The following is an 11,141-nucleotide window of genomic DNA, read 5'->3' as shown; positions in this document are numbered from 1 at the left end:
AGAAAAGGGGGGAAATAATTTGCAGGAATTTTTTTTTTGTCTATCTTCTTCGGCAAGGGGGAAAAAAGTTTGTGCTATGAACTTAGCCTAGCAGCTTCTGGAACATGAGCCAAAAGGGGCAGGAAGTTGTTTTACAATAGCGTTACAGTGATCTGCCACAAATGGAAAAAGCCAAATGTTGGACTCCGCAAAGAGAAAAAACATCCTTCTCCCCCTCGCTTCCCTCCTCTTGCCCCTTAAGAGAGAAAGAGGGAAAGGAACGCTGAGCTAGAAGTTCTTTTTTAATTACTTCTTGTAAGTAATTGAAAGATTATCTTACTTGCATATTCCATGGCAAGCAGGAGGGAAAGAAGTATCAAAGGGACGTTTAAAAAAATGCACTTGGTAACTAGCAACGGGACTTTTGGCACAATTCCTTGAGTTTGCTTGAGGTTATGGAGGGGGGATGGGAAGAAGAAAAGCAAGTCCACGCAGCACGTTTTCTTTAAAGAAGGGGAGGGTGTTTGGAGGCAAAACTATATAATTTTTTCTTTTTTTTTTAAGGAAATGTATGTTGATCTTCTGAAGCTGAATCCTCAGGCATTTGTGGCCCGTCCTTGCAGCCTGGTATGTTTTTTGTGAGTGTGTGCGAGCGCTCTCAATCAAACAGCAATCATGGCAGCTGTTTTTCTTCCAGCACAGCAGTTGAGCTGTCTCGCCCAAATGCTTATCAGCTTTTGACTCGGTGCCAAGAGAGTTATAAGGGCCAAGCAGCCTGAGCTTGGCTGTGCAGCTGGTTTGGAAGTAAGGGCATGAGAAAACAAAATCGCAAAGTTTTTCTGTCACATACAGTATTTACTTTTTCAAATAGCCATTTTCAGCTCGGTAGGTTGGGGTTGGTTTTGTGTGTGTGTGTGTGCTGTAGTTCGTGGTCCTTGCGGACTGTTGTGTTACGCAGAGCGGTGTAGGTGTGTGACTGCAGAGAGGAGCCTCTTCTCTCCGTTTAATCCCGGGAGATATTTCCGTAGAAACCACCCCCCCACACACACACACCCCCACCTCCCCCAATTAAAAGCTTCATTAGCCGCACTGCCCTGTCAAGCATATTGCCATAGCGTGGGTGCATTTACATTCCAGCGCAGCGCCTTTCCTCCTATCGCTGCCTCTCTGCCGGGTCCCCTCCCTGCGGCGCCGTCCCCATCGCAGCCCCCGGCCCGCGGGGTACCCGGCGGGGGTCGCAGCAGAGCTGGGCTCGGTGCGTGTCCGTGTGCCCGTGGCTGCGGGGGATGGAAAGGAGCCTGTCCGCGCAGGGCCGTGCCGCTTTCATCATCAGCTCCAGCCCGCTGCGTTTCGCTGGCTCACGTCGTCGTCGTCCTCCTCCTCCTCCTCCTCCGCCAGACTGCTCCAGTCGCTCACAAGAAGGAGGCTGGACTCTGGAAAGGCGGCTGCTGCTCGCATTCTTGCTGCAAGGGCCTCCCCTTCAGACGGCCTTTGCCAGAGCAGAACTTTTAAAAATGCTGCAAATAGGATCTTCTTTTTCTTCTGCTTGCCTGAGCCCTCCTCTCCTCTCCCAGCGTTCCCGAGCGGGGCTGGTTCTCGCCTCTCCTGCGCTGTACATCCCAATGCAGAGGGCAAAGCGCCGAGGGCTCGCCCCTCTGCTCGTCCCTTTCCCTCACTCCCTTTTCCCTCTGTTAAGGAAATGGATTCCTTTGCCTGAGCAATGACTCGGGCTTTGCAGGTTTGTGTGCTCTGAGGATGAGAGCTTTTGCTGGTGATTTTCCTCCCCGGGGTCCCAGTGCACAGTGCTGCTCAGGGAACGAGCCTCTTGCTTTCTCTGCCTTTCTCTTTCTCTTTCGTAGAAACATATTTTTAATGGCTGTAGGTATCTGCACCATGTGAAATAGGGCGTGTGATATCCCTCCAAACCCCTTGTAATTGGACCGTGGCTGAAAAGGAAATATGGGGGGGATGTCTGGGGGGCAGGGGGTGCACAGGCTGTTTCGTCCTTGCAGACCTTCCCCCCCACACCCCCCCTTTTCTCTGCTGAGGAGGGAAAAGGGGATGTGCAGTAAAATGCCGTCTCTGGGACAGGTGCCAGCTCCCAGACAAAAGAAGTAAAATAGGCGGTAAAGAGGGAGGGGGGTTGGGGGGAGGGTTAGGGTTAGGGTTAGGGTTAGGGTTAGGGTTGGGGTTGGGGGGGGGGTTGGGGGGGGGGGTGGAAATTAATAGGCAACAAAAATAGGAATCGAAAATCTCCGAGAGGCTGGGCTGGCGAAAGGGCTGGTGCCCAACCGGCCTTTTTGCTGAATATTTTCTGTGCGATGGGTGGGAAGGAGAAAGTTGCGGCACACTTTTTATTCCCGTCTCCTCTGCAGACGTTTGGGAGCGTGAAGGGAGGATGCCTTTTTTTTCTTTTTTTTCTTCCCCCCCCCCCCCCCCCCCCCCCCCCGCTTCTTCTTTTCCCTCCTTTCTGCTGAATTATTCATATTGTCAGTGGTGAAGCCAGGACTATTAGCATGCATCAGACATGCTGTTTGTCTGTTTGCTAACATTCTTCATTCAAGACTTGTTAACTACCAGACAAGCTTAACACGCTTCTCTTTTTTCCCCTCCTCTCCTCTTTCCCTCCGTCTCTCCCCCCTCGCTCCCTCCCCTCTCTTCTCCCTTCCTTTCTGCCTGCTCTGCTCCCTTCCTTTCGCCGCCGTCCCTGCCACCCCTCGCAGCCGCCCATTGTTGCCGGCGGGGCCGGTGCGGGGCGCGGGGCGAGGCCGCCTCCCGGGCCTGCCCGGCCGCGCAGATGCGCCGCCTCGCCCGGAGCCTCCCGCCCGCCTTCCCGGGGACTGCGGAGCTGCGAGGGGAACACCCAGCGCCGCATCCATCGGCGGCTCGCGGGCCGCCGTCCCGCCCTGCCAGGGTAAGCTGCTCCCGCCGGAGCGCAGGGGATGCCAAGTGGGAAAATCAAGTTTCGGGAACTACGTGGGGATCGGCACATTGGCTCGCGGCTGCCTGATAATTTATGATTAACCAGGAGTGCGTTATTAGCCCGGCGAGGTGCAGGCTCATTCGGGAGGATCGCTTTGCTGCCTATTAAGGATGTGATAGACTAATATTTGCTATTGTTGCTGTTTTTTAGGTTCTCTTCTCCCTCTCTATCGAGTCTGCCCCTCCCTTCGCTAGCCTGTTTAAAACTAGCAAGCTTCATTTTCTTAGCAGACAAAGGTCGATCACAGCTTTTATTTCTGAATGCAAATGTTCTAGGACTTGTGCCAGTCCTGCCTTCATTGAGCACAATATAACTGCTTTCCTGAATGGCGCTTCCCCCTTCCCTTCTGAAAAATAGAAATAGAAGGGAGCTTAAGAGAAGAAACAAAGTTGGGCGGTGCAAGTTTTTTACATTTATTTAATATTTCAGTCTGTGTGAAGCATTATTAAGCATCCCTGTGCAGAGCAGCTGTACCGTAGCCACCAGCCAGTGCATGGGGTTTATTTGTAGGGACACATACGAGAGAAGGGACCTGGTGGCATTGCTCAACTCCTGGCTTTGCAGGTAACTATCTGATGCTCTTCAATGATTGTATCTCATCACAATTACATTTCCTGATTTTCTTAGCAACATGATTTTGAACGTAAATATTTTCATCATTCGTGTTTAAATTTTTTGATACCTGGAATTGTTCAGTATTAGTGTCTAATTACCATTTGTTATAATATATTTAAAAATACTATTTTTCAAGGCCTTTAAAGGTCCGTAAGTGCCAAAAGTGTATTTTCTTTTTATCTTTTACGTATGCAATCTGGCACATGCTCACGCACACTCCCACTCTTTTTCTCTTTGAGTGTTAATGAAGGAATTTATTTTAAGTAGAATACTTAAATATTAGAGTAATGCCATTTATAGACCAAAGTAGCATGTGGATAGAGATGTACGGAGTTAGGCGCAATTTGACAGATAGTTAAACACTTAGGATTTATTACAACTGTGAAATTGCCAGACTTAAAATAATAGGTATTTTCAATTCTTTATATAGACTAATCTATGTGGAAATTAAAGTATCTGAAAATAAATATATTTCAGGACACTTTATGAGGAAACTAGTCCTTTCATATGTATTTCTAAACCAAAATGCTTTTTCTGCACAATGGAAAAAATGGGAGGCTTGTGTAAAATATTTTAATATTTTCCTGTTAATTTTATTTATGCCTAGGATTTAAAGTAAATAACAGACCAAACACAAATAAGTTCAGAGGCTTTCTCTGCAAAAAATAAAAAACTAAATAAAACCCCCCAAAAACACCCCAAAATAATTTGAAAATACCTAGTGATTTATAAAAAAATAATTTTAAATTCAGGCCATTGACAGCATTGTATCAAAACCATCTCCGTATTGGCATTGCATTAGAAGTGTTTTATGGCAACATAAACTGAAATACAACTCATAACTGTGAGTAGTAAAGCAGTATTTATTGGCTGATCATGCTCAGAGTAACTAGAGAATATTTTAGTGAACTGTGTAGATTAAGAAAGGAATTTAGGAGCATGTGGCTTGGTGATAGCTAAAATTAATTTCTTCAAAGTAATTTTTAGAGGCCTGTAGCAGCTACACGGTACAATGCTAATAAAATATTAGTTGAGGGTTCACAAACTGCTGAACACTCCTCACTGAGAAATTTCAGAGTACTCGGCAATACTGCTCCTAATGATGCTATTTATCTAAAGAAGATTTTTTTTTTTTTTTTTTTTTTTTTTTTTTTTTTTTATTTTATCCTTAGCTTGTAATACTTGGGGGCTGTTTTGTTGATGAGGACTAGCTTAAAGGAATATAAAATTGTTTCTCACATATTAGTTCATTTTTTTGTGGAGGTTTGCTAGAAATTACCTCTGCAAGTAAAAGAAGCAGAATTGCCTGGTTTATTTCACAGTGAGGGTTTCTATAAGTATGCTGAACATAGCAGTGTATAAAGACCACGTGCATGTTAATTGAAGAGGGATTAAAATCTGTTCATTAGATTGGCAATTTCCAGGGTTTAAATTCAAAATTATTTTTTGTCTGTAACTTGAAATATAACTGCTGATAGAACTATTCAGTCCCTCAGATGAATGTCTTCAGAAATTATGCATGTGAGCTGGAGCATTTACATTTTGAAAGTGTTTTGTGTTGGAGTGCCAAGATTCTCGTACAAAATGTTTGGTGCATGTAATGAAAAATGAAAAGCATAGACAATACTTTGCTTAATTAAAAGATTTATTTTATAGCTGGTTAGGATGAAATTTGGCGTATTTTCAGATAAAAATTATGAAGTTTTGCGTATTTTCAGGTAATAGTTGAGTGAAGCAGAATTAAAATATTCTATGATAGAGCAAGTTGAGGGCAAAATGAGTGTTTCTCCCTCATCTCAATCCTCGAAATGCAGTTTTGTCCTTCGAAAGGAAAATTAAGGAGTTGCTGATAAATGAACTGTCTCTTGTTAGCCTCCCACCTATCTTGGCTGAAAATCTGGCTTTTACCCACTGGTGTGGAGAGCAAGGGGAACACAAGGGTGAGGTCCATGTGTTCCAGGCCTGAGAGGGGTGCGGAGTGCTGGGCAGAGCCGTGCTCCGTGCGTGGCACAGCAGTGATCCCACAGGAACAGGATCTGCAGGCAGGCGGGCTACCATGGGAGCTTACTGCCAGAGATAGCAACTGGGCCATCTGGCTAAACTTTTTAAAATTAATTGTAATTTCGTCCAGATGAACGTTGCCGGGTTTGGATCAGGGTAAGAGAGATTTTATTGTGGGTAAAGGAGAGGAGGAGGTGGAGAGAAGAAAGGGAAAGAGAATGGAGAGGGAGTTAGCTCTTCTAGATGTGAGTGCAGTCCGGGGTTCTCGTCTTTGTTGAATATGTGAGATGAGTAGGACTGTGAGGCTGGATTCTATTTTGTGTGGCTCTGTGGGTACAGCACTGTCTTCTTATAGTACATGCCAAGTATTCATAAACCTTCGGTAGCAGCTAAGCAGAAATAAAAGGAGTGAAAGGAATGCCTTTTTTCATCTAGTTTTCTTTGGGGGAAAAAAAAACGATTTTTTTTTTTTTTTTTTTTTTTTTTTGGTGGTTGGGGGGAGGTAATTCACATTCACTCATTGCTTCATCAGCTCCCCTGCGAGCAGAGTGGGTTCTGTGCTGCACTCGGCCTCCATCCGTGTGCCACATGTTCCGTAAACCTTGGCAGGGCCTTGGTGCTCAGAGTCTGCCACGCACATGGGTGCTCAGGGCAGGGGCAGGCCCGTGATCGTGACACCTTCCCTCAGGAAAATGGAAATGTGCTCTAATTAGGCATTTTTCCTGCTAACTGCATCAGTCCCTCGCAGCTTGAAGCAGGTGCTGGTAATCAACCCTCCCTCATCCCCCTGCAGTGTGGTGCTTGTGCAGGTCTGAGATGCACAACAAAGCCACGCTGCCAGAGTTCTAATGCTGGTTTATGGTGCCTGTACCTGTCCGAGAAGGGGGGAAAAATAATTTAAAAATATGATTGCATGTGTTTTGTTTCTCAAATAAGACACACCGTGGAGTGTGTTCCTTCATAGCTGCATGTGTGTTCGTGCAGCGTGTGCTCGCCCTGCGCGTTTGATTGTCGCAGAGATAAGTGTTCATCTATTCAGTGTGTGTGCAGCTAGACTCACGTTTGCAGCCAGAAGACAAAAAGTTGGAATCCCTGTAGCCAGCACAATAGGCGTTCCCCAGCAGTGATCCCAGCAGATAGAAAATGGTCGGGTAGGTGTTTGGAAGTACACACGCACTTCTGCAAGTCCTGAGTTTGTCTGCTCTAAACTGTGCTGGGCTGTGCAGATCTGTCCTTGTTTATGCATCTGACTCAATACCTGAGCCACAATACATTGAATTCTGTTGAGCTGAATTTGATGGCCTTTGGAGCAATCCCCCTCCACCAGATATTCAGTAAGATAGTCTGTGTGCACATTTGTGGAGTCACTAATAATTCTGGCCTGTAACTTCTCACTAGAGAGCAAACCAGCCCGTGATTCTCTTAGCACTGGTGCAGAAATCTGTCCACAGGTATTCCTCTGCACTCACAGAGGATATTTTAAATCTCCAGTTCTAGAAGGGTTTTATTTAAATTTGACTTATGATCTCCAAAATAGAATGTAATTCTGTTCTAGACACCTTCATTTGTAGAGGGATATGTAGGAATAAAATGCTCAGGATCAGGCCTTTTGCAGCCTGTCTTTTAAAAAAAATATACCATCAAATATGAGATCTCATAATTTTGAGTTGCCCTTTATAAAAAGTGTCTTTTTTCACAGATTAGTGTTACCATTTATTTAGTAGTTGTATACTCCTCGTTCTTGCATACATTTGAAATTTGCTGTTCTGTACCTCTGGAAACAAAGGATCTGATCCAAAGGCCTCTGAAGGCGACAGGGTTTTTTTCACTGACTTCAAATGGGATTTAGATTAAGACTATATACATAATAGTTTCAAATAAAGATCTGACTGCTGCAGTGGTTTTCAGGGTTTTCCACAAAACTTTTCAAAACTCTCGTTAAAATTGTCTAGGCATGATGCTCCAAAATACACATCTAAGCATGAATCATGTTTTGTTGTTTTGCTTAAAAAAAAAAAAAAGAGCAGGGGGATGCTCCAAAGAGCTTTATCTCACTGATGCTCCAAATGAGTGTTCTATGAATATAAAAGAGGGAATGCTGCGTCAATATTTGGTATGTAGCTGATGCATTACCTTATGCATTCTTTATTTAAATTAAGGCAGTCTTTTTGGAAGGAGTCTGTAGATCTGAGATGGCAATGTACTGCCTATTTATTTTTACACACGTAAATTTAAATTAACCTCAACCGTCATATCCTGTTATCTGCCAAGGAAAACATTTAGCTCCTGTCCAATCTGTGTGGAGTTTCAAAGTGATTTGCTCTTTTCAAACTTGTTAAAGCACAAATAGAAAAGTAAATTGCTTTGCATACCAATCGAACATTTTGCAAAGGGGAGGGAAGAGGAGCTAAGGAAAAACGAATTTACTATTATAATAACCAATATACCTTTATCAAATATTAATTAAGTCATCATTTTCTACAGCCCTTGATTGATTGCATTTGAATTGCTGACTGATATTTTGCCATACTTTAAATCTGAAGGACACTTAGCATGTTGCCCATTTATTCAGATACCTTCACAGAGATATGTTTGCTGTGGCATTCATTCAGCTCCTGAAGTTCTTTTGTCAATGTAAGCAGACATTTCCAGAGGAGAGGCCAGCTACAGTTTCAATAATAAAAGAGTTCACATGCCTTTATAACTACAGAGACAAATATTTTTGGAGTGCCAAATTAGAAAAAATAGTACATTTAGACTGGTGTTGTTTTCTTTATTTTTCTCTGATTTTTTTCCCCTCATTTTATGTAGTTTCAAAAGTAGAAAAGTACCTTGCAAACAGGGGCTAGAAGACAAGGAGCAGCACCATCAAGTCTATTTATTTTAATGCTGGAGGGACAGGCCGCTGAACTGAGTAGCTTAGAGAAGTATGTGAGAGCAGAGCGTTTTTGTTTTTCACAGCCCGGCTAGGCCAAGGTGTTTTACACTGCAGTTAATTCCTCAGAGAGAGGAGTCAGTTTAAGGGGCCTGTAAAAGTGATCACCAAATGCTGGTTTTTTCACACAAGTTAGGTTATTATTTCTGAAGCACTGCTCACAGTAACTGGGCTCGTGGAATCACAGTGGCATAGGTGATCGAAGAGGGGCTGTTCAGTGGGAGAGTTCATTTGCGTTTTCATCTGCAGGGTGCAATAACCATAAAGCAGCTACAAATATTGACAGTGTCTCAGATGGACAGTTGTTTCAGTTCAGGCAGTTCTGTGTTGGTGAACACAAAGCTTTGACATGGACTTCTAAATGCGTTGGCAATCTTTTCAGAGCTGCTCTTGCTTTTTATTGGAATGCAGTCTGCAAAAGGCTAGGAAGGCTGTTTTGTTGCATCCAAGAGATTTTGATCGCTGTATTTGTTTTGCTACCCAAACACAAAGAGCTCTGGTATATTTACTTCTCCATTTGTATATACAGCAAGTATCATTTTCAAAAGATTTTCCTCTTTGATAAATCATTCTTTATTTTCTTATTTTTTTATGTATATATTTATTTTTCTGTCTGGTTGCAGACTTTTTTATTTTTTTCTTTTTTTTTTTTTTTTTTTTTTTTTTTAAGAAAGGAGAGTTCTCATGATCGTTTTGTTACCTTTGGCAGATAAGATGTATTGTCTAATTTGTCTATAGGAAACAAAATAGTATATCCAGTCCTGAATCAATGGAAAGTCTCCCACAGATATCAGGGGGTTTTGGATTGTACTCTCAAACACAACTAACACTAATTTAAAAACCTGATGCAGGAAGCCTGAACTCGAATGACTCTTAAAGTACATTTAAAGAATGTTACATTCTGCACAGCTTTCATACTTGGGCAGTGAGCTTTTGTACCTTCTTGCTTTACCCAGTTTAACCCAATGAGTGTCAGAATGCTGCTTTCTGCCTTTAAGGGACACGGCATCAGTATTCTTCCTAAACCAACACACATTTATGAATTGCAGGGTGCACAGAAGGAATTGATCACATCCCAAAATGGATGGAAACTGTTACAGGCCCAAAGGACATACACAATTTTGCTGCAGGGGTTCATCATGAGGTTTCGTTTTGGTTTTAATGCAGTGTGACATATAGGTGTTTTTTGATTGCTTAGTTATTATGTGAATAAATAATTAACATTTTAAAATTTATTTTATTAGTAACCATTTTATAAAAACAGTTTTTCAACTCGATCTGTTATGAAGATAGCTAGTTACCAGTTTTTAATTAAAGGTTATATGTTTCTCATTCTATAATTATTATAGAAGGAGGAATTAACATGATCACATGGAAATTTTGTTTCTTAAATGGAGATTTACATTGATGGATTGAAGGTTTAAGGTGCAGATTTACATTTAAATTACATATTACATGACATTTACATTTTAAATTATACTAAAACAATTATTTCTACTGTCTTACTGGTACCTTTGAATGTCTCTATAAAATTATTTCATTTAAAGTATAACCTACATTACTATGTATATGTCTCATGTATGAGATCTGAGTATTTCTTGTATGAGTGTGCTCCTGTTTGGTGTAAATAAAAGTGAAGTTGCATGTACAGTATTCACATGTACACATTTAAGATGCTATTTAGCACTTTACTTAGAATAGTAATTACTTCTCTATAACACAAAATATTTCTGGGGGTGGTATTTAACAGCATAAAAATGGTATCTATCTGGTGCTTGCATTTTGTTTTCCCCAGAATGCTTTCAGGAAACAAAGCTCAGCAGTGTTGCTTAAGAGAAGATACAGGATTTCTATCTAATTAATTAATTGAACTATATTAAGGAATAGCACATGGCTGCGGGTGCAGCCAGCTGGGAACAAGGTGGCCTGGAGTGGGCTGATTTGGGACAGGAAAGCCAGCTGAAAGGTGGTTGTGACTGTTGTAAGGAGCAGGCCAGAGTGGAAGTCAGTGAGCACAGAAGAAGTGTAATTTTCTAAGGAGACCTGCATGTTTGTGGAGGGTGCCACACCTGTCTGTGTGTCCTTGCTGTGCAGGTCCCTTTGGTCCAGGGCACTGCAGGCCATGTCTTGCAATCGGTCTTATCAAGTTGGAAGGAACTTAAAGTATGAGCATAATTCTTCCCAAAATAGATTTCTTTACAGTGTCAGCTGGATATGGCTGGTTTGCACCCATATAAGGTTCTGGGCTGGACACAGAAGCACTAAAATTCCATTATTGTTGAAATAATTGCTGCAAGCTTTTTAACTTTTGATGCCTGCTGAGCTGAATGCGCCGAAGAGTTTGCACAGGCTTGGTGGTGGGCTGGATTTCACCTGGAAAAGGGGGGTGAGTGCACCTGTATCCAGTTCCTGAATTTTGTAACTTTTCTTGTTCAGTATGTTCCTCCTGAGATACAATCTAACCTAAAACATTAAATGGAAGAGCAATTGAAGGTTCAGCGGGAAGTGCTAACAAGCTCTCCTGAACATTAATCTGTAAAAAACTAGGCCTATGCCTTAACTGTGTCCATTAGTTTTAAAGTTGCAAGTAATGGAAGAACAAATAGAAGAATCTTAGAATTCAATTAA

At 42.4% G+C, this 11,141-nt stretch overlaps 1 long non-coding RNA gene across 1 annotated transcript in view; it reads left to right on the top strand.

Moving 5' to 3' along the window:
* The first annotated feature begins 2,736 nt into the window (after positions 1-2,736).
* LOC121363550 overlaps positions 2,737-11,141 on the top strand; it is a 54,242-nt gene continuing 45,837 nt past the window's right edge. The window contains exon 1 of the long non-coding RNA XR_005956723.1: positions 2,737-2,893. This is a non-coding gene — a long non-coding RNA (uncharacterized LOC121363550). The remainder of the gene's footprint in view (positions 2,894-11,141) is intronic.

Source organism: Pyrgilauda ruficollis, unplaced genomic scaffold (assembly GCF_017590135.1).
Source record: "Pyrgilauda ruficollis isolate IOZ18807 unplaced genomic scaffold, ASM1759013v1 scaffold73, whole genome shotgun sequence".
Classification (NCBI taxonomy): Eukaryota; Metazoa; Chordata; class Aves; order Passeriformes; family Passeridae; genus Pyrgilauda; species Pyrgilauda ruficollis.
This window is presented reverse-complemented; position numbering and strand designations above follow the sequence as displayed.